This window comes from Tachypleus tridentatus, chromosome 12 (assembly GCF_004210375.1).
Source record: "Tachypleus tridentatus isolate NWPU-2018 chromosome 12, ASM421037v1, whole genome shotgun sequence".
Classification (NCBI taxonomy): domain Eukaryota; kingdom Metazoa; phylum Arthropoda; class Merostomata; order Xiphosura; family Limulidae; genus Tachypleus; species Tachypleus tridentatus.
In genome coordinates, this window is record NC_134836.1 from 18,645,066 (window position 1) to 18,668,230 (window position 23,165).

Sequence of the window (23,165 nt, forward strand, 5' to 3'; positions counted from 1 at the left end):
ATTCAATTTAAAGTGAAGGTGCTGTTAGATTCACTCAGTGACTCAGCGGTAAGCATCAGTTTGTAATATTAAAATTTGGGTTTTGATCCCTGCTTTGAGAGCAGTGATGATAGTAGATTGTAAAGATTTGTAAGCAAACAAACTTATTATAAAATGTGGAGATATTTAACCGGAGGACCAAGTAGGTTTTCGAATCAGCATTTTAGTTAAAAAGTTCACTTCATCTTGAAATATCGTGGTCAACGCTGCAGTGGGAGTCGTGGGATGCTAACGAAGCTTAGTACAACAAACTGTGATATTTTTCATAATTATATTGCTTATGTGGTTTTTAAAATATTCACTGCAACTGAAATAAACTGTTATTTCTGTTCCTGTATTAACAAAGCCTCGAAAACATTCTATACTGAATTTTTTTAGAATACTAGTGTTTGTCGTTCTGGTTCTTGGACTAAAAAAAACAACTAAAATTATCCTGATATAAAAATATATGTTTATTTGAGGGAGGTAAAGAAAGTGAACTGAGAGTTTTAACATGTACCGTGAAGTATATGAGGTGAAAAATGAACTTAAATATGAGTATTATCTTTTATCACTATGAATAAAATAAATGACTGATATCTTTCATGTTAACATTCTTAACGACCTGATTTATAAAATGAAATACAAAAAAGTAATACGTTGATGCTTTGTACTTGCTCTTTATTTTAACTGTTACGTGTTATAATTTATCTCGGAAATTTTAATTTTATTTTAGAAGCTAACTGAATACCGATATTTATCGAATTTATCATATTTACCAACATGATTTACACACACACAATATTCTTTCTCAACACAAATATATTTCAATGTACAAACAACAATACAGTTTGTAGATGAAGTTACACTTTGCTTAATGTTTAGCATCACGTCTTTTACAAGCTGGCTTTTCTCTGACGAAGATATCTAATTTCCTCGTAGAAATACAAATGTCCGAAGTTAATTTGCTGAAGTTAAACTGTTGAAAATCTATATACTTGTAAAATATCTATAGTTTCCAATTAATAAGCGTTTATCATAATTGTAGCTTCCGAGGTTTATAGTATAGCCAACAATATTATTAAACTGTCTCTCCTTATGTTGCGTTGGTTATCTTTTATACGCTTGAGAGGTTTCCCAGGAATTTCAAGGAAAGACAACAATTCCGGTATATTACATACACACATCGTACATTGTTGATTCTTACGCTCGAGAATCTTCTACAAATTTAGAGAACAGGCGGACTTTCACAATACATGTTTGACAATATAAGTTACATGTATTTCCAAATATATATTAAACTAAAACAAACATCAGATAGTGAAATAAATTCATATTAGTAAATTCGTTACATCAGCTGTACATTTGTTTCCCAGTGTTGATAATCTACAGTTACGACAGAAAGTGTTCGTACCCCTGCGTTGTGAGTAGTTTTCCTCATAACTTAAAAAGTATAACGATTAGGATAATGAAAGTATATTATACTGCAAATATTATACTAACACACATCTACATAAATATTTATGTAAATTGAACCACAAATAAACTGTTTATAAATAAATAAACAAACATAGGAGGAGCAGAAAGTGTTCATGAGTCCACTTTAATGGTCAGTTGTGTAGCCTTTCAAGTGAATTACTTGGCGCAATCTCTCCTCATAGCTCTCCATGATCATTTGACAGTATTCGACTGGTATTTTCTTCCATTCTTCTTTACAGAAGGCCTTCAACTCTTCCACGTTTTACGGATGACGCTTATGAACTCTGGTCTTCAACTCATGCCAAACGTTTTCAATTGGGTTGAGATCGGGTGATTGCGATGGCCACTCCAGAACGCTTATATGGTTCCTCTGCAACTAGGATTGCACATATTTCGATGTGTAGTTAGGGTCATTGTCGTGCTGGAAGATCCAACGACGCCTAAGCCGCAAGTTCCGAGCATCATTCTTGATATAAATGCATAAAATATAAACGTACTATTCTTTTTCATGATTCCGTTGACGCAGTGAAGGCTGCCTGTACTAGAAGAGCTGAATGAACCCCATAGCATGATCGAGCCACCTCCGTGTTTAACTGTAGGGACGGTATTCTTTGGAAGATTTCGTTCCCTCTTCTTACGGAAAATATTGCGAACATCATTGTGGCCGAAAAGCTCGATTTTAGTGTCGTCTGACCAAAGAATACTCTTCCAATAGGTAAAGGTTTATCTACATGGTTTCTTGCATATCTAAATCGTGCTTCTAAATGAACAGACTTTAAAAAATTGAGGTGTTTACTTCAACCCCAGTTTCCCTTACCAATTTCAGTATGTCATTACGTGTTAAACGAGGGTTCCTAATAACTTCTCTGAGAACCTTCCTTTTGGTTCTCTCTGGAATTTTGGTGGGGCGTCCGAAATGAGGAAGGTTAGCAGTTGATCCTGTAAGCTTAAACTTGGCAATTATGCTTTGAACAGTAGATTTCGGCACATTAAGTTGTGTAGCAATACCGGAAAGAGACACACGAGACTTGTATTTTACAATAATTCGGTTTTTTAAATCGCTGAACAGTTGTTTTCTGTTCGCCATGATGACCAAGCAGATAATGACGGAGACAGCGCTAAATTGCCGGAAGTAAATTTTTTGCTGGATAAATTCCAATAATTATGAACCCAGTGTCTAGTTCTGGAATGATATAATGTAGTTTATTCGCCAAACTAAACAATATTTTTACGGGAATATCAGTTTTTTCACACGTTCTGAAATGTACGGACACTTTCTGCTCCTCTTATTTTTGGTTATTTGTTTATAAACAGTTTATTTGTCGTTTAATTTACATAAAAATTTATGTAGATGTGTATTAGTATAAAATTTATAATACATTATACGTCTATTAGCCTAGTCGTGATACTTTATAAGTTAGGAAAAAAACTACACACTACGCAGGGGTACAAACACTTTCTGTCGTAACTGTACATACCTTTTCTCGTATAATACTATGTAACACAAATTTTGTTCCCGGATAGTATGTGTTATTTTTTAATTGCTTGTGTTGTAAAAGTACAGAAAGTGGCCATTATTCCCTTCAAACTTTGCTTTTGTGACCTGGATAATGAAATTTAGAAATTAACCTAGTTTCTATGTAAAAACGGGCAAACTTGCACATTTTTATTTACATAAAGTCTGAATAAAACAACATATGAATCAAGATTTATATGTATGTGTACTAAAGTTATACAAAAATGTTTAGGAGTGAGTAGTTTTTCGAGATTTGCGACTGTAATGTAAATCACTTTTATGTATCAGCCCCCAAATATAGTCTCCCATCACGTTTTCATTATACGCTCCCACGTCATAAAATCAAAATTTGAAGAGAAAAATGTCTTTTGCATTTACTTTAGGCATAAGCAATTGGGAAATAACACTTTCTGCACAGGAACAAGAAAAAGTTAAAATTTTGTTACATAGTGTAAATAATAGTATTATATTTGCCCTTCTACACTGTCAAGTTTTCGAATATTTACGAAAAAAACTTGTGCAGTCATATAGGCTTCAAAAATCCTTTTTTGGTACAATGAAAAAAAAATTAAAGCAAAATGTTGACATGAATTCAATTTAAATTTTATTTTAAATTATCATATTTACTCTTAACCACAATTTTCAAGATTCGAAAAGGGATTTTAATATAGGTCCAATATTGAAGTGGTCCACTTTTTTTCTTTTTGCTTTCGATGGAATTTTTCGTTGTCCGTTCAGAAGAAATTTTAGTGTTACATCTGAGGCATATTTCAAAAAAAAGTATTTTGGCATCAACGTAAGATTTTAATGATGCGATGAAGCGACATGATGTCATGCCAGCGGCACAGTTTGTTGTAGAACTGTAAGGATGACTTCACATATATTTGATTTGACAGGTTGATGTGGATTGAAGTTCGACTCAGTTTACATATAGGTGTTTAGGAAACCTCCAACGATCACAGAATCGCTTAGAGAAGTAAATCAAAACAAAGAACTCAAAACTAGATGAACTCTGCTCGATTAGAAAGGGGCTAAGTACGGTTACTACTTTATTCTTTTTTTTTTTAACTTTTAACATTGTGAAACGAAAAGCAGTTAAAAACGAACCGTTTTGAGCAGCAAAGCAAATTACACATGAAGTACATAAGCTGCACATGCAAACAAAGCTTTTCGAAATAATACTAATAACATAAGTTTAGTTAGTTTGGTGAATGTAAATTTTTTAAAATAAGCACCTTTTAATGGGTAGAAAGACTCTGAAAGACTAGAAAGACATTTACCAAAATTAAAATATTTTTTTGTTTGTTGGTTTCTTTCCGGATGGATTTGTGACACTCATTCGGCGTGTTGCGTTTGTTCGATAGTTTGATGTTCTAAAAATTATAAAAACCACGGATAACACGGACAAAAGTACATTACTTAACATATTCCCCCTATATGACATGATGGCAAGTATCTTCGTTTACACGTAGAATTTGTCCCCCGCTGGTATAACGGTAATTCTATGGATTTACAATGCTAGAATCAAGGGTTCGATTCCTCTCGGTGGTCTCAGCAAATAACCCGATGTGGCTTTGCTGTAAGAAAACACACACAAAATTTACACGCTACAGAAAAGAGAAGTGACCGCGTTCTCACAAGTGCAGTGTGGAACCAATCCAGTAGAAATGTATTCTGGATAAGTCAACAATTTAAAGAAACAAGTGAACTTTACTTCACTTAATTAAAAAGAAAGTCAACTTCGTCTCCATTTTCCTAGTGTAAAATGAATTGAAACAAATAAAAATATTTTGTAGTTAAGTGAACAATGATTCTAATTTCTTGCAAATAAACTAATTGTGAAAGTTCTCCAAGATTTCCAGCTTATAGATTAATCCAGCCTGATAATACCTCGAATGTTAGAAAATTATTTTTATTCTACGAACTTTGAGATATCTAAACACACATCAAAGCATCATGACTATAACTCATCTAATGAAGAAAATCATGCCTACTTCTGTTTTGAGAAACGTGGTGCCTCTTGTATCACTTGGTAAACCATTTCTCATTTTTAATCCATAAGTGTCGAAGAATTTAGACAGTATATTTCTTAAGACAAACGTGTAGTATGAATAAAATAGTCTCATATTTAAAATTTTTCAATAGGAACTGCACGCTTATTTAGACATATGTTAGATGTTTGTACTTTCACATGAAAGTTAATGCTATTGAGCAACGGATTTGAGCAGTTGATTTTCTACGGCATGTATTTCTACTATAGCTCAACGGTTTATTTTCTTTATCGTTCTGCGAGTTGGAGATATCGTACATTAACATGTATTCTCGTGTTGTTTTTTGTTGTTGTTGTTTTTAGGCATTTTACAGTTTTGTCTAAAGGTTCAGACTTTTTTTTTCTAGAAGTAAAAATGACTTTTTAGACGCGGCATAGCAGCTCGTAGAATGGCACAGTTGTTGTTGTTTTTTTTCTCTTTCAAGCACAAACCTTCATCTAGTAGTTCCGTTTTCTCTTGACCGATTTGAGATATAATTACAGTTTTGGACTCGGGAGGTCAAACCCTTTCGATTGATGTTTTTTATCATGGCCAAGGTCTCATAGATTAATTCAGTCTTTTCTTGCTTAAAAAAATTCGATTTGAGGATAGTTTAGTAGAGATCCTGATAAGTAGTAAAATCAGATGGGAGTATACCTGCGCCCCCCACTTGGTATTGCTGGAGCACAAAAGCTGTTACCGATAAAAAGGGGGAAAAAGTCTCATGGATTAATTTACTCTAATCCCACCTAAAAGAGGTTAAAGTACCGCGGCTGTTGACGATTCTCTCTTGTTTCCCATGAACATTTGTCGAAATGAAATTATATACCTACCAGAAATGTATTTGGGAACAACATTTGATAATGTTACATATTGCCTCATAACATCAATGTTCGGTGAAATTTTAGAACCACAAACGCCTTCAGCTTGAACTGTTAGCAACAAAGTAAATTTACCTTTTTACTGATTTATATGTAAAGTAATTTACGGTTAATTTTTGAAAATCTCACCAATTTTGATCTTGTTTTTGAGAAATATGTAAATACGTAGGAATAAATTTTATTTTTTGGTTCGATTGGGGATAAAGATGTTAAAAAAATGCTTGCAATAGTGCAAATACACAACATATTCAATGTTAAACTAATGAAATTTTATGGTTAAATGATGTTTTAAGCATTTATAACTGGAAATGTTTTTTTTTACTATGAGATATATATTTTACCCTTTCATAATTAACAAATATATATTTATTCAGGTATATTCAGAAAATTGTTTGTTTACGTGTTTTGCATATAGTTACAAACGTTTACGTAACCCGAACGTAAGAAAGCTGTTAAGGTATATTAATTTATTTGCTTTCAACAATGGAAATCAGGTTTCAATACCCGTGATTGACAGCGCAGAGATAGCCTGTTGTGTAGTTTGTGCTTAAATATAAACAAATCTAGCTTCGAAGAGGTCGCATATTACAACGCAAGTTCCATAAGCTTGTACTTGCTTAGTCTTGTTACTGTGTCACGTCCTCATGTATTGAGATCGTACGTATTTTAGGAGTTGGTACAAAAACTTGAACTTGGATAAGTTAGTGATGAGGTTATTCATCCTTATAATGTTTATTGCTAATAGTCACTGAAATGGGTAATCTATGGATTATAGGGTACCGCACCTGGAATATGATCTAACTTAACAGTATAGTAATTTAATTATATTCCTGCCTTTTTTCTACCTGATATGTATAATTCTTGTTTTTCTTTGCATCTGGTGTAGACTTGTTTTGTATCCCACTTTTTACCCCAATGGCTAATATGCCAAATGTGGATATAATGTTCTGTTCTTGTCCCTTTACTTCAGAAAATTAAGAACAAAAATTCGGACTCTCGTAAGTTATTAGAGTGATATTCATATCCCACTATTCTATTAAGAGTAGATCAGTGTTGGCATTAGGTGGTGTTGATTCGGTAGCTGCCTTCATTTAATTTATCATTTCAAAGAAAAAAAAATTTACATTTAGGGCCATGGGTACGTTATAAGTTGTCGGTAAAATCTCACTATTTTATGAGTAGCCTAAGAATTGTCGGTGGATAGTTTTAGTTAGCTGCTTTTTCCCTAGTCTGTCAGTTCAAAATTACAATCTTGACTTTGGCTGAGCAGCTAGACAGTAAGCTCCACATTTACAATGTGTTGGATAAATTATTATTTTATTTTGTTTGTACGTTTGTGCTCCTTTGATTTTCATTTACTATCCGTGTTTCAAATTGTTTTTTGCATTACATTTCTGGAACTTTTTTGTATGCTTGAATTTATCAATGTACGAACTGACTCCACTCAAAATCTTATCAAAATTGTTTATGAATAAGTTCCAAGTAAAAGCATAACAAACATTGTATAAAATGATGAAAATCCTATAACTCGAGCACTTTCAAAAGATGACTTTTTGGTTTTCAGAAGCATCTGAAAAAGAAAGGTGCACTTTTCGAAAGTACTCTGGTTATGATGGAGTTTTTATCATTTCCTATTAAGACCTCTTGAACTAACTTGTTTTCCTGACATCATGAAATTTTTCTTTAATTGTATCTAGTTTTGAATATTATACGTCCAGTACTTCTACCTCCCGATGACTCAGAAGTATGTCTGAGAGTTTGTAACACAAAAAATCGGGTTTAGATACCACAGCGAATAGAGAACACACAGTCTATTATGTATTTTTTTGCTAGCCTCGGTGTCACAACTCGCACCGCTGAAACCGGGTTTCGATGCCCATGGTGGGTAGAGCACAGACAGCCCAGTGTGTAACTTTGTGCTTAACAAAACACAAGCAAATATTTCTTTTGATAGATTACCGAATGTGGTATCATCTGCCCTATATAATGTATTTGAAAGTAATTGTTATAGGAGAACCACGGAATTCAACGTTTGTTCTATTATTCGCACACAGACTATTCGTAAGTAATATTATGTAAAGACCTATACGTGTGGTAAAAGCAGTTTTCATGAATATACATAGTTAATTTATGCTAGTCAACGCTTATTAATCACTTGGCTGTGCTCTACAATTGATATTACCATATTTTCAGTAAATCAACGCACTCTAGGATAATACTAAAAATAAAGCTTTCCATTAAGCTAATCGCGGGCGTAAAATAAAGGTTAACGAAAACCTCGTATTCAGAATCGAAACTGATCTAAGTAATCGTGTTCGTAGTCTGAAACTCACCGAGGTTTAAGGATTTTTAGCAGCACCTGAACTGTAAGGAATTTAAAGGATGCACAACGAATGAAAGCCTGAACATGCATTACGTATGTTTTTAACAGTAGCATACTGCCAAGTTTAGCGTTATAAGTTGAACTAACTGATAATCTGATTAAAGAGTTATTAGAAAGTAGAAGAAAGGGAATCCTACGGAAAAAAAATGTATATATTTTTTTCAATAATATGTTGATTCATTTTTATGTAGCAGGTGCTTGTGTTAAGTAATGTATACCATATTTTTTTGTGTTATTTTCATTAACGATATTGGTTAGTGTTTAATAGATCACTTATCATTACTTATATTTATTATTATTGGGGAATGGGTTGTCTCGGTGGTGGTTTGGATATTACACTTTAATATCAGGGTGCGTTATAAAGAGCGACGTTCAATCAATGGATATATTGTTGGAGGACTGTCTCACTTTTAAATAGTAGTTCAGAATTAGGGACGGAAGCAGAAAGTGTTAGTAGCTTTGTCTTAACTACAAATGTTTATTACGTAAGCCCAATAACAACTCATCAGGCTCGAGCACCTTAGATTTAGATCAGTCATATATATTTACTCGATTTTATCATAAATATTATTTAGCACTATTAATCTAGTATATAAATATAATATTAACCAAAATATGAGGTGTTGGAACTTGAGTTATTATTGGGATTACAGCCAAAAATGTTGCTAACAACGAGGATATCCCACTGAGTGCATTCTAATCTTTATAATTAAGAATGGTTCCTGGTGACTCCGCGACAATTATGAAAGCTTTCATTGAAGATTAGTTTCAATGTTTTCAGTGAGAAGAGAGAAATGATAGATAACCCATTGTGTAGCTTTACGCTTAACAAAAAACATATGGATGAGAACGGCAGATTTTAATTAGCCATATTCATTACTGGACGTATATTAGTTATGATCTACGTGCTTAGACCAAAAGTTAATAACTTCAAATGGATGAAGAGTTGGTAGATGAAGGAACAAACGAAAACCTTCAAAGTAGGAAAAGCCTGATTAATAGAAAAGCAAATGTATGACAGCTAAGAGGGTGATTTTTTTCCTTTTATAATCATATTATTCTCAAAGCCCTATATAAATAAAATATATTCATATTATGTACTTTTATAGGTTCAAACTTGTATTATAAATATTTTTGTCGCAAGTCGCTAACGGTAGTATAACAGATGCCAATTTCATTTTTGATGGAAATAATATGTTAAAATTTAGATTTACTAAAATATATGAACATCAAACAAATACAATGCATCTTACACTAATTGTTTATTAGAAGTAAAACTTAATATTACACAAGCTGTAGGCATGACAACAGTAATGATATTAGATATGTGGAATATTATACTCTGAAAACAAACGATCTATAAAGTCAAACTGTTCTTTATTGTCAAATCAGTCTTGAACCAAGTATTTTAACATAGTTTACACTGACAAGTTCCAAGTATTTTCGTTAATGTTTTTCTGTATTCAGTTAGTAAAATTGACACAACCATTCAAATAGTGCTTAAACACTAAATACCATTGACTAAAATTTTTAACGTCACGTTGGATTTCTTATTGTTATTAATTACTGTGAAGTTATACTTTGAAATTGTAGGATAAATCGCGTAAATCGAATATAAAATTTGTCGATTTTATTCAGAAATAATAAGAGTAACTTTTGAACAGGTTATTAAAATGTAAGCCATCATTACCCAACCACTGTACAACCCTGATTTTGGGTATGCGCAGTTATGGAGTTTAATATGTTATATTAACTCGTGCATGTATACTTTCTTAGACTTTTCAGTACAATGAGGACTGAACGATGAAAAAACAATGCTTGTTTTATACCATTGATTACTATACACGTTTTGTACCCATTCAATAGGCCTAAGCATATACAAATATTTTTTTCGCCATTTTCTAACACTTATGTGAATCCTTAACTTCCTAGAATGAATTTTCAAAGGTATATTGTATTTGTTGTGTGGAAAAGAAAGCTGCAATGTGTGTATGTGCGTGTGTTCTACATTCTAGCTGCCGATACCTTGCAAGACTTAATTCAATCAGCTACGATATAAATAGAAGTTGTCAAGGAATTTTATAGCGTTAGGAATTTATACTGGTACGTTCAGCTTTCCACAGTATTTTCTAACATCCATTTGCTGTCAGCGTGAAGCACACATACGTGCAGCTCTAGGTAATAAACATAATGCAGTGTCTGTGGTAGCCCCTGGGATCAGTCTCTGCATATATTTTACATAGAATGGATTATCGCACGCAGGGCGAAGTAACAAATTGTTTTCTTTGACCATGGGGAATCTTGCTCGTTATAAATATTATTATGAACTCCAGAAACGTGTGCGTGCGCACACACATTCCAAAACAAATTTTCCATTGCATTTAGTTTGTACTTGATATCTTTCTTCACACACACACACACACACACCTATAGAAACAGATTATCTTGATAAACAACACTATTTGTGAATGACAGATATACAAAGTCAAGATTGATGTGTTTATGAATGGGCGTCTTTAGTATATGTTTTATGGAAGTGAAACACTAAAATGTGGTTTTTGTAAATACGTATATAAGATTCACTAGATGAATTTAAAGACAAAATAAGGAAAATACAAACACGAACAGAGTGATATCGTGTTCTCTCCGTAATGGCTCGGCATGGCCAGATGGTTAAGGCGCTCGACTCGTAATCTGGGGGTCGCATGTTTGAATCCCCGTCACACCAAACATGCTTGCCCTTTTAGTCGTGGTGACTTTATAATGTGACGGTCAATCCCACTATTCATTGGTAAAAGAGTAACCCAAGAGTTGGAGGTGGGCGGTGATGACTACCTGCCTTTTCTCTTGTCTTACACTGGTAAATTAGGGACGTCTAGTGCAGATAGCCTTCATGTAGCTTTGCGCGAAATTAAAAAATAAATAAACTTCTCTATGATGTCGTGCTTGTTGTTTAGGCTAGTGGTTTTATAACCAATAAAAATGGCGTATTTATTGAGAATGTACTGATATTTGCATTTTTGAAGCACAACAACAATTTCAGTATTTTTTGTGTTATGTTGTGTTATAATACCTGTTTATGCAGCTGGAAGATTGACAGAATGGATATAACTTGTTTAGCGCACGTTGACAATATATGTAAGCAGTAGTTCACCTCTGCAGAATGAAAGAGGTAATAAGCCAACTCAAATCATAAGTTTTATTTGAACATCTGTTTAAGAAATTAATAAAAATGCTTTTCATGTTAGAAACACCATAAGTTAATATTTAATGAAGTATTAATACCTCAGAATATTTTATAAGCCCAACTAGATCTAATATAAATGTGTGCTGAGACTCAAACTCAGATCGTAAGTATATCAAATTATCAAAATGTTATGATGGTTTGTAAGAGAAAGTCGTTAACTATGTGTGTTTTCTTTATGTATCATTATCTATATGTACTGCAGTATCAAGATTTTTGTCAGTTGAAAGTGCATGTCAAATGTATACAAAACGTATAAAGTTGGTATGAACTTTAACATGACGTTAGAAGATATGTTGAACTTGATTATGTATGTAAATATTTTTCTGGTAAACAAAATTTTGTATTAGATTTTACAACAGATGGTACAACTCTAATGAAATACTTGCTGTATTAGATTTTACAACAGATGGTACAACTCTAATGAAAGACTTGCTGTATTAGATTTTACAACAGATGGTACAACTCTAATGAAATACTTGCTGTATTAGATTTTACAACAGATGGTACAACTCTAATGAAATACTTGCTGTATTAGATTTTACAACAGATGGTACAACTCTAATGAAATACTTGCTGTATTAGATTTTACAACAGATGGTACAACTCTAATGAAATACTTGCTGTATTAGATTTTACAACAGATGGTACAACTCTAATGAAAGACTTGCTGTATTAGATTTTACAACAGATGGTACAACTCTAATGAAAGACTTGCAGTTCTGTCTTTGTTATTGTCACAATAAATTAAAATTGCTTATATAATTGCTTGATTTAAGGGGGAGTTAGATTTTATTATTAAAGAAAGTTGTATTTTATTTGTAAATAAAACAATAAACAATATGAAACAATAAATTATTATGAACTTGAAACACTTTCAGTTTTTAGTAAAGCTGAGACTAAATAAATCCTCTTCTCTGAGGCTCCCGTGTATTTGCTGACCATGGTATCCCAATCATAGCTTTGGTCGATGCCCATCAATTCCATCTGAGAGAGACTGGCGGTGCAAGTAGCTTGACATCTACCAATCTGAGCCGTTTCCCCAGCAGTTGTCCCTGGTAGAGAGAGCGCTTGAGTCGCAATCTGTTGGCAAAGTGTTCCTGCCCTATGATGTAACTATTTTGTGTTACAGGCATATTATGTGATTTGTAACTCCTATTTAGTAAACCTTTTGAAAGTTTATGTATACCCATGGGTGTAGGTTTAAATGTAGAGCCTGGTCAATGAAAGTGGCTGAGTTCCTTTCTCTTTATTTATATATTGTTCTGGGTAATTTTTTCTGGTGGTAAAAAATGCTGCAAAGTAAAACAGTGTGTTAGGTGATAAGTAATCCTTATTCCAGTGAAGGTTCAAGTGATATCTTGATTCGTTTTTCCTTATTTTTCGATTAGAGTGACTAACAACGATGTCATTAATGTAGATACTCTGAGAAGGATGACATTGTAGAACTGTGTATGATAGCGCTGCAGATTTTCAGAACTCTCAACCCTCAGTAACGACACTGCCCTTCGTATTACATTCTTTATTTTCGATTGTTTGTAACTAGAATAAATATTGTCTTATATTGTATACTTTTTTTCTCAAGAAACAGTCCCATTAAAAATAATTCATTTTTCCTTTACAATACTTCTTCGCTCGAACCTGTCTCTCATTATCAGCGGGTTCTACTCCGTTTGTTGAAGAACACAGTATCTGGCAACACCACGGGATAAGATAGAAAGACTAAATTTTTGTGCCATGACTACAGGATTTGTTACTGTCGAGTTTTCTGTTTTTCTTTTAAAATTTCATATACTTTACTCTTTCAAAACTTCTGTTTGTTCAGTATGAATAAAAGGCTTCATATTGAAGAAATGGCGTTTTTACGTGTCAAAAAGTTACAACGAGGAACAGTTTGGCCGTGAGAGCATTTGAGTTTTGTGATATTTCTCTTATAGATGTCAGACTGTTGTTAATGCTGTGAAGTTCCATAACTTTATTCTCACCGCAGCTGTAAGCTCGAAAGAAATCTGGTGATTAGAACGCTCAACTCACAAGCTGTGGATTGTGGGCTCGAATTTCTTTACGTAGCTTGCTTTTACTTTTAGCCGTTGAGGCATTATAATGTGAGGGTCAATTCCGCGTTTTACTGGTAAAGAGTAGCCAAAGTTTTAGTGTTGGGTGTTCTTCGCTAGATGTCTTCCCTTTAATCTGTCACTACTAAATCAGTGATAACTAGCGAGTAGCTTTTTATGCAAAACTCAAACAAATAAACAAAACTTACGGAGAACTATTGAAATATATTGCGTCCAGAACTGCTGATCAAGTTTTCTTATGAAGATCGTTTTTCATTTCACAAGAGCAAAGAGCAACTGAGGTTCACTTTCGTAAAAACTTTCAGTTTTTTTGGTAAGGTTGAGACTAAATAAGTCATCTTCTCTGAAGCTCCCGTGTATTTGCTGATCATGGTATCCCAATCGTAGCTTTGGTCGATGCCCATCAGTTCCGTCTGAGAGGGATTGGAGGTGCAAGTAGTTTGACATCCACCAATCTGAGCCATTTCCCCAGCAGTTGCCCCTCGACAGCCTGAGCCGTTTACCAAGCAGTTGCCCCTCGACAGCCTGAGCCGTTTACCCAGCCGTTGTCCCTCGACAGCCTGAGCCGTTTCTCCAGCCGTTGTCCCTCGACAGCCTGAGCCGTTTTCCCAGTAGTCGCCCCTTAACAATCTCACCCGTTCCCACAGCAATCGTCTCTTAAATGTTGGTAGAATAAACTGTTTAACCTCTCTAACAGGGGTTTCAGCGCAAACCTTTCCCCAGTAAATTGTTTTGATGCCATGAGGCAGCATTTGGCCTTTTTGGTGCAAACCATGTTGCTAGGGTGACCAAGGGTTATTGAGAAGCCCAGAATCATGCAGAGCCCGTGTGTGTATGTGTATACTGTATGTTATATATGCGCGTAAATAAATAATGTAGGTTTTATAATATATCTACTTAAGAAGTGGGCCACTTCATCCATTTCATATTATACCGTAAGTCATTGTAATATACGAGGGCTGTTCAAAAAATACGCGGACTGACGTCCTAAAACAAAATGTACTTTATTTAGAAGTTACAGGTCTGGGACCCCTTCAAAGTACTCTCCTCCCCAACCCACACACTTATCCAAACGGTGTTTCCACTTGTTGAAACAGTCCTGGTACGCTTCTTTCGTAATGTCCTCCAGCTCCTTCGTCGCATTTGCCTTAATCTCGGGAATCGTCTCAAATCTTCTTCCTTTCAAGGGTCTTTTGAGTTTGAGGAACAAGAAAATATCTCAAGCAGCAAGGTCAGGTGAGTAGGGGGAGTGGGGAAGAACAGTGATCGAGTGTTTGGCCAAAAACTCACGAGTTCTGAGGCACAAATTTCGCAGCAATGCGGTGCATCTTCAATTTTTCGGTCAAAATCTCGTAACAAGATCCAACTGATATCCCACACTCTTCAGCAAGCTCCCTGACAGTTAGACGTCGATTTGCCCGCACCAGGGTGTTGATTTTGTCGACGTGTGGGTCGTCAGTTGACGTGGAAGGACGTCCAGGACGCTCATCATCTTCAATGGACTGTCGACCATCCTTAAAACGTTCATGCCACTTGAAATATGCCGTACGCTTCATAGCAACATCACCGTAAGCCGTGTTAAGCATAGCAAAAGTTTCAGTCGCAGAGTTTCCAAGTTTAACACAAAATTTCACAGTGAGTCGTTGCTCCTTCAGGTCATTTATTCTGAAATCTGCCAAACGAAAAAATCGCACTTCACTTAAAACCGCGTAGCTAATACACAAATGAAGATATCTACAATCGGGAAATGGCGTCGTAATCAGCTGATCTGTGCGAACCTAGCGACACCAAGCGGATTCCCCTGGAACCAACTGGAGCCGCGCAATTCAAACAGTCCGCGTATTTTTTGAACAGCCCTCGTATTATGTAGCCTGTAGTTTTAAAATTAAATGTGAATTTGTCTAAATACAGTATGTGCAATAGAAGGAATTGCTTAGAACCCGTTAGGTTTTTTTATAAATTTAAAGATGGTGTCTGTTGAATGACTGAAATTTAGAATACATATGTAGCCATTACTTCAGCCACAAATCAACTCACGATTAAGCCTTGATAATTTTATGTTCATAATATATTTTTGTTAGTTTTTTTTGCGTGTTTTTGTCTCAAATTTTAAAATGGGCTTTTCACGTGCTTGGCTCGGGACAGTTGTGTTAGAGTTTCGTGAATACATACGGTTTTTCTACACCTAAATTACTAATATACATTCAAGATATTAAGTTTTGTTGTTATTCTTTGATTAATGTTTGCTTAGTTTTGAAATTATCTGTGGTGTATTGTTTACTGATTATTAGAATTTTTTTGACTGGGTTCATACAATGAGCTGTTAATTTTTATGCAAATGGAACTGTACAATACTGTATTTAATCAAGTTTTCGTACTTGCATAATATGTATGTGCTCTTGGGACACGCTGTTATACGTTGACGTAAGTATTGCGTCAGAGAAACTAATACGTTAACGTTTGTGATGGTAAAAATGCATCTGCATTTATGAATTTATGGATTTGAACAAAATTATTCTCTTGGCATAGGTTATGTGGGTTTATAAAAACCGCACATACTCAATTATTCGTATATGATATTGGTAGGAAATCGGGTTTGAAGTGTGCAAGAAAAATTTAGTTTTTCCTTCAGGAAAATGTTGGCTCAGTTCTTACCGAAAATGTTTTCTAATCTTCCTTACTTTTATCATAACCAAGATCATATATTGTATTTAGGAATGAACATTAAGTTTACTGACCAAAATTACTACAGTTTTGCCACTCCATTTAATATATTACCATCTGTGTTCACGCTTCTTCTAGAACAAAAATCTTTATAGTTGGTTCACTATTCTGAGAACCCGTTATCTCTTTTATGTTCTTTTTTTTTTTTGGTAGAACTTGTTTAGAAGTTGAATTGTAGTACGTTAGTTATCTTGTAATACTTTATCTGGAATGTCTTTACAATTTGGATGGATAGTAATCTTTAGGTTGCGGTATTCAGAATGACCACCGCGAAGTAGCTTGTACATTGAAATATGAATCCTGAAATCTACACATTTCACATACATGTAAACACTTAAAGAACGGTTTTGAAATATCCACTTTTTTAGTCTCCTTAAGTTGGAATTGATAAGAGGACTATTTTTCACATGTTATATATTCCTACCATAACGTGCTTTTCGGGCAACTGGATCATGAACACTCCCTGATGAAGTTAAGAATTACTTTCTATATTTATTCATATTTGATTTGAAGACTTTGACTTTGTCCATAATTTTTTTCTCCTTCATAAACAACAACTTAATCTATTTTCTACATGGACGTTTACTGTCTTCAGGTTTCGTACATAACGTGCACAAATAGTAACCATTGAGAGCATCTGTATCTTCTAGAAGGTGGTGGTAAATATAATTACTGCAATATTAATTTCTTTTTTGCTTTACTCATGTTGTTTCCCTGCTGCCTTTTCCCGAGCTACTGATTATTCAGGTGTCCGTCAGTTTCCGAGTTTCATTTTATAGATTTTACAAAGAAAAGAACCCAGTTGATCATCGTCTTAAAAAATTCCCTCTATACTTGTCCAGTCCTTTACACATCTCAGCCAGACACTTAAACCCTACCATGCCTTTGAATATTTTCTTTCCTTTTTTAAACACAATCATCGTTGTGACTATCTAGACGAGTCTGACATTTTTCGTTTTTCGCACCTTGTCAGGTTGTTTCTTGAGTATTGGTTTAAACAGTTTATTATTTGGTTTTCGAACTTGTCATAATCTGTTTCGATATACATTAGTGTTCTTCCATTATATTCCTGAAATATTAATATAGTCTATTACAAATTATATACTGATAATTCTCTCAAGTAAGTTGAAGTGTTGGTAAAACCAATATATTGGCACATTTTGGATGTTAGTTTTCTAAGGTGATTTTCCTATTTGACTGAACAATAAATTTGAGGAACTTGTCATTTCGATAATAGTTTTCAGGTGTGGTGAAGTTCTTCAGTGTCAGTACAGATTCTCGTATACGGGGAAGAAAACCAAGCCTGTAGGTGTCAAGGTTCTATTTTAATGTACATCTTGACTCTGCGGCTGTCATTTTGGATAATGGCATCTGGGAGACATTGTTCACCCACATTACGGGGACACATCAACACCTAGAGAACATCTCCCCACCTCCAATTTCGGGGCCGTGTCAACTCATCTTGTAGAGCATAATACAAAGTACTAGAATCTGCCTTCCAAACAAGGTCTGCTAAAAAAAATGGAAACTGGTTCTTGGTATAATGAGCTAGCTATTATCTCATAAATCATCGAAGATGAACGCTCATGAGAACTAAATTACATGCATGTTGCACATGGCACAAATCGATACAATTTTTAATTAGTTTTATACAAAAGATTAAGTTTTAGTATAGCGTATGAAGAACAATTTTATAACCAATGAATTAATTTATAAACATACGTGTACCTACTATTTTGCGATAGGCTGAACGCGATGTTTATGGTAGTTTTCATTAAACGCGTAGAAACGTCAAAGAAAATAAATAGTCATTTACTTCGATTACTAAACTTTAAATTATCTTCGCACGAATATTTGTACATCTTTGTTATTATAACAGTTCATATAGCTTCTTACAAGACAACCTTCGAGTATTTTGGTGACTTTATTTGGATGTCACGTGTGAAAAATTTGATGTCAGCAGTGTAAATCTTTATTTATGTCAGCTTCCGGTTTGCTGCCACAATAATATAGTAAGAATAAATTTGTAAGCTGCTTACGGACTTGGCGTTTATAAGTAATTAGTTTCAATCATCGTCACCTATTGAAATCGTTATTTACTCAATTAAAGATGTTGACAAAATATAAAAAACTGAAGTAAAGATAGTTTTGGATGAAATTTCATACAGTAACTTGAAATTACAATAGTAATTAATATTTATGAAATAATTGAAGGAAAAGGCCAGATTTTCTTTAAAGGTAATAAACGTACTTTAATTAAATAAAAAATAACAGTAGTGGCAGCATGAAGTTACTATATTTTAGTAAAATAACCTCATTGAAAGTCTCGAGAGAGGATCAGGGTGACCAAATCATATGAGCGATATAAAGGTCATGGATACATGAAACACCCACGCTAATTGTTAGTGAAAGCATGTATTAATTTGGTGCTATAATAATAATAATGTTTGTACGTTTCATTGATTTGAAATAACTTTTTTTTTTCTTATTTTGTTTAAGGAAAACATAATACAAAACTTAGTGAGGATCTGTACTATGAGTCGTCATACTTCTGATATTCACTGTAATAATAGAAGAAATTAATGATACTTAACATATCGCCGAACCGTTTTAAATAATAATAACACGGTGTTATTGTCATGTTAAAGTGATCGATCCATATATTATTGTATTGTAAATGTATTGCTTTAACCTGCTATAAATGTCGTATTGAAATAATGTGAAATATGTAGCATGGTTTATGCAAAATTTTTTTTTGTCTTTGTTCGCATATTTCCGAAAATAAAAATATTCAAGTAGTCTCGTGAAAATCGTTTGTATTAGTATTATTGAGCTTTTTTTATTTACAAAGATTTAGAAACAGCTGTAACTAGTGTCTGTTTTCCTGTTCGAAAAAATATTTATTCACTTGGTGTTTTAAAAAACATGAAATGATGGAACTCAGTTAACCGTAAGTTCTTTTTATAAAAAAATGTGTTAGAATTAGAAAACTAAATTTGCATTAAAAAAAATAATACAATAACTCAATGGTTTGCTACTAATTTTAGAGGTGTGTTGTATTTTAGTTTTTGTGTTAATTTGTGAGTTGTTATACGGAGGAACATTAATATTTTCGTTGTTTTAAGTTCAACGATTGGTAATGCTTTTAATTGTTTTCCCATTTTCCATTTACATTAATTTTTCAACACAAAAACATATCAGGTATGACCTTAAATGTCTCTATGTTTAATGTGTGACGGATTTAGTATTATATATTTATTTTAAAATCGATATTTCAGTTAAATATATATTTAGAAATGCATGCAACTTACATTGTTAAATCTTTGTTGCGAAACTCCCGCTTATTCAATGAATTTGTAAAAAATTATCGAGTGTAAGAATCAATAGTATACTGTGTGTATCCAAATACTAATGATTGTCAGTATTGTTACCTTAGATGAAATTACTAGATACTCATCTCGAGCTTATAAAATTAACCAACACAACTCGCCAAGAGACTGTTGCTGGTTTGCTTCAGTTGGTATGCTATATACCCATAAAGCTATTACTGTGATTAACGAACGATTTTTAATCAGGAACTTCAGATATTTGAGCAAGACACGTTTATAGATTTCGAACGTATCAAATTGTTTAACTTCAGCGGAATAACATCGGATGTTAGTATTTTTACAAAGACATTATATAACTTCTGTGAAAAAAATCACAAATGATCAGCGAATAGCTAGCTAGCTTTCCGATAAGTGAATTGCGCCTATTCAACTCGAAATTAATTCGCTCATCATAAACCATCTGTAGGATATTAGAAAAGACCCAAGATTGTTTGTAAATTTGTAAAACTTTTGAATGTAAATCATTATTTGTAATAACCATTATTATAAATTGTATTATTGTTTGTATATTAAAATACATTTCTACTAAGAAAGAAAACTGTATATTGATATTATTGGCAAACATCATAAATTTGATTTGATACATACTGACATTGAGTTAACTTCTAAGTTCAAATTATTTAACTCGGTTTCAAACTATTTGAAATCGTACTACGTACCAAGTGTTTATTATTTGGATCCTATCAACTTTGAAATTACTTCGTCATTTCGAGTAACCTTTTTTTTTAAACTACTTGATCAAGCAAAATATCGTTTTACGAAGAAGCAGGTGTTATGCTCCTTCAATATGAAAATTTTAAAGTGTTGTTTTATCATGGATTGGCAATATGTAAAATAAAAGTTGTTTCATTAATATAACATAAACCCCTTTGTTTGAAATAGTGAGTATTTCTCAATATCTTTCTATATGCATTGAAAACTCAAAATGGCCTTAATGGATTTAACCTAATACTCATTTAAGCCACAGTTCAAAAACTCAATTTTTAACAAAGTCAATTGTATTAATAGAAATGCATTTATTTTCAGGTTCTACTCGTTCGGCTTTTTATAAAGGTTCATCTTAGCGGTGATGTTATAATAATGATTTACTTTGAAATTTTGGCCAACTTTGTCGCGTTCTGGCATAATATCCAAACGTCTATTACAGGTCAAATTACATTTTAGTTTGTGTTATCCACAATCTATAAATTAATAACGAGTTTTGTGAAACGTATCTTTGTCCGTTTAAGAACTTTTTAAGCTAAACACTATTAGGTTTAATATTCATTGAATGCCATGGTATTGAAAGTGACAACAGTATTTATTTTGTAAAACTGTTATAAAGAGCATGGCAAGATAGCAGGAACAAAACAGAACTCGCATTACACGTGCACTTCAACTCAATCCTGAGAAACTGTTATTTTACATATCCTCTAATTTCGAGATACACTTTGATTCACACACATATTGCAGGACAGGGTAGCTTCAGTTAAAGCTTTAACCCTACCCTAAATTTTGTAATCATGTGTCCCAAACATAATAACCTTGCAGTTCGTCAATCTTAATCCTCCTGTCTATATAAGATTAAATCACATGAAGCAACGTTCTGGTGTATATCTTATCATACATTCTTTAGATCATCTGTAACTAACACTGCTAATATCATGTAAACTGGGACAGTAACCCTCAAATTACCAATTTTTTTATATGCCTGTTCATTGTTTATAGATATCTATATGATATTGGTAATTGTATTTTAATCCGTTTCAACACTGACAATTGAAATTGAATGAGGTCACTCTGTTATATGAAATATGTGTTTAAAACCATCAGTATTTAATGTGATTAATTGCAATACTGATCGTATTTTGGTATCGTCTTTTAGTAAGAAACGTGTAGTTGAGGGTCTTGCAACCCTCTCAGTCGCGGACCCAGAAGTAATTTGGTGCATAAATAATTTTAAAAAATGTTCGGTTTTCTTTTTTTTAGGAATAATGTTTTGTTAGTATAAATTTATTCTGATATTAATTTTAAAATTTCTTGTACAACTGACTCCAAGAACTGAGAAGACTTTTATAAAATGATGTTTTATCCAACAGGTGGAGCAGAGATCGAAATTCACCAATAACATCTCTGACTTGAAGTTTGATCTTGATAAAGCCTTTGTTTGCAAAGGTTTTGAAACGAGTCACCCCATAAGTACTTTAAGTCGATAAGCTCATGCAGTTTTAATTTATAAAGAGAAATATGTAGATCTTGTAAATATAAACACCCCAAATCCCTGTAACGCTGAACCAAGTATATCTATATGTGCAAAACATTGTACGCACTCGATAAGACAAGTAATATAAAAGTAGTAGATCTTACTACAACCACTATACATACACTCAAAGAAAAAAAAATCGTAAAAGGGCTTATTTGTGTATGGATGGAATCTGGATGTTGACTTGTTCTAAAGGGTTGCGATAACTCTAGTTTGTATAGTAAAGCCCGGCATGACCAGGTAGTTAAGGCACTCGACTCTTAATCCGCGGGTTCGAATCTCCGTCACACCAAACTACACAACAAATCGTGATATCTGCCTAGGCGATCGTTTTTCTCCCGTTTACGGCATTCGCTTTTGAAATGACAAGAGAACAAGCATGAATAATGTTAATGCCAAATTTTATTTCGAAGCAGGACATTCTACATTAAGTTATTAGGAAGTAATCGAAGTATCATTCACATTTCAAAATGTGACGTTTGTTTGTTTTGAATTTTTGAATTTCGCGTAAAACTACTCGAGGACTATCTGCGCTAGCCGTCCCTAATTTAGCAGTGTAAGACTGGAGGGAAGGCAGCTAGTCATCACCACCCACTGCCAAATTCTTGGGCTACTCTTTTATCAACGAATAGTGGGATTGACCGTATCATTATAACGCCCCCCACGGCTGAAAGGGCGAGCATGTTTGGTGTGACGGGGATTTGAACCCGCGACCCTCAGATTACGAGTCGAACGCCTTAACCCACCTGGCCATGTCAGGCCTATAAATTTGTCAGAGGCCATTCTCATTTCTGATTCAAATACAAATTTTGTCAGAGGCCGCAAAATATTAAATGTATACTTTTTTTTACTTGTAGTAAAGCCACATCGAGCTATCTGCTGAGCCCACCCAGGGGAATCGAACCCCTGATTTTAGCGTTGTAAATCCGTAGACTTACCGCTGTACTAACGGGGGGGGGCAAAATGTGATGTAACTTAAAGAATGAAAATATAGATTTACACGTATGCTATTGTTGAGTGGCTCTTAGCATGACTAAAATGCTCAACAATTCTTTTTCGCGATGGGCAGTCTAAGTAGCTCAGAGCTCTGGCTCTAAGTGAACCTGAGACTGCAACCCAATTAACCTATCTAAAGTCCATGAAATAATTTAAATTGATAGATTGACAAACGTTTCTCGCTATTG

The 23,165-nt window shown here is 33.8% G+C and overlaps 1 protein-coding gene across 3 annotated transcripts in view; it reads left to right on the top strand.

The window, feature by feature from the left end:
• Nucleotides 1-23,165, top strand: part of LOC143235053 (cAMP-dependent protein kinase type II regulatory subunit-like) — a 101,763-nt gene that overhangs the window by 45,869 nt on the left and 32,729 nt on the right. The gene's annotated exons all lie outside the window — the stretch shown is intronic.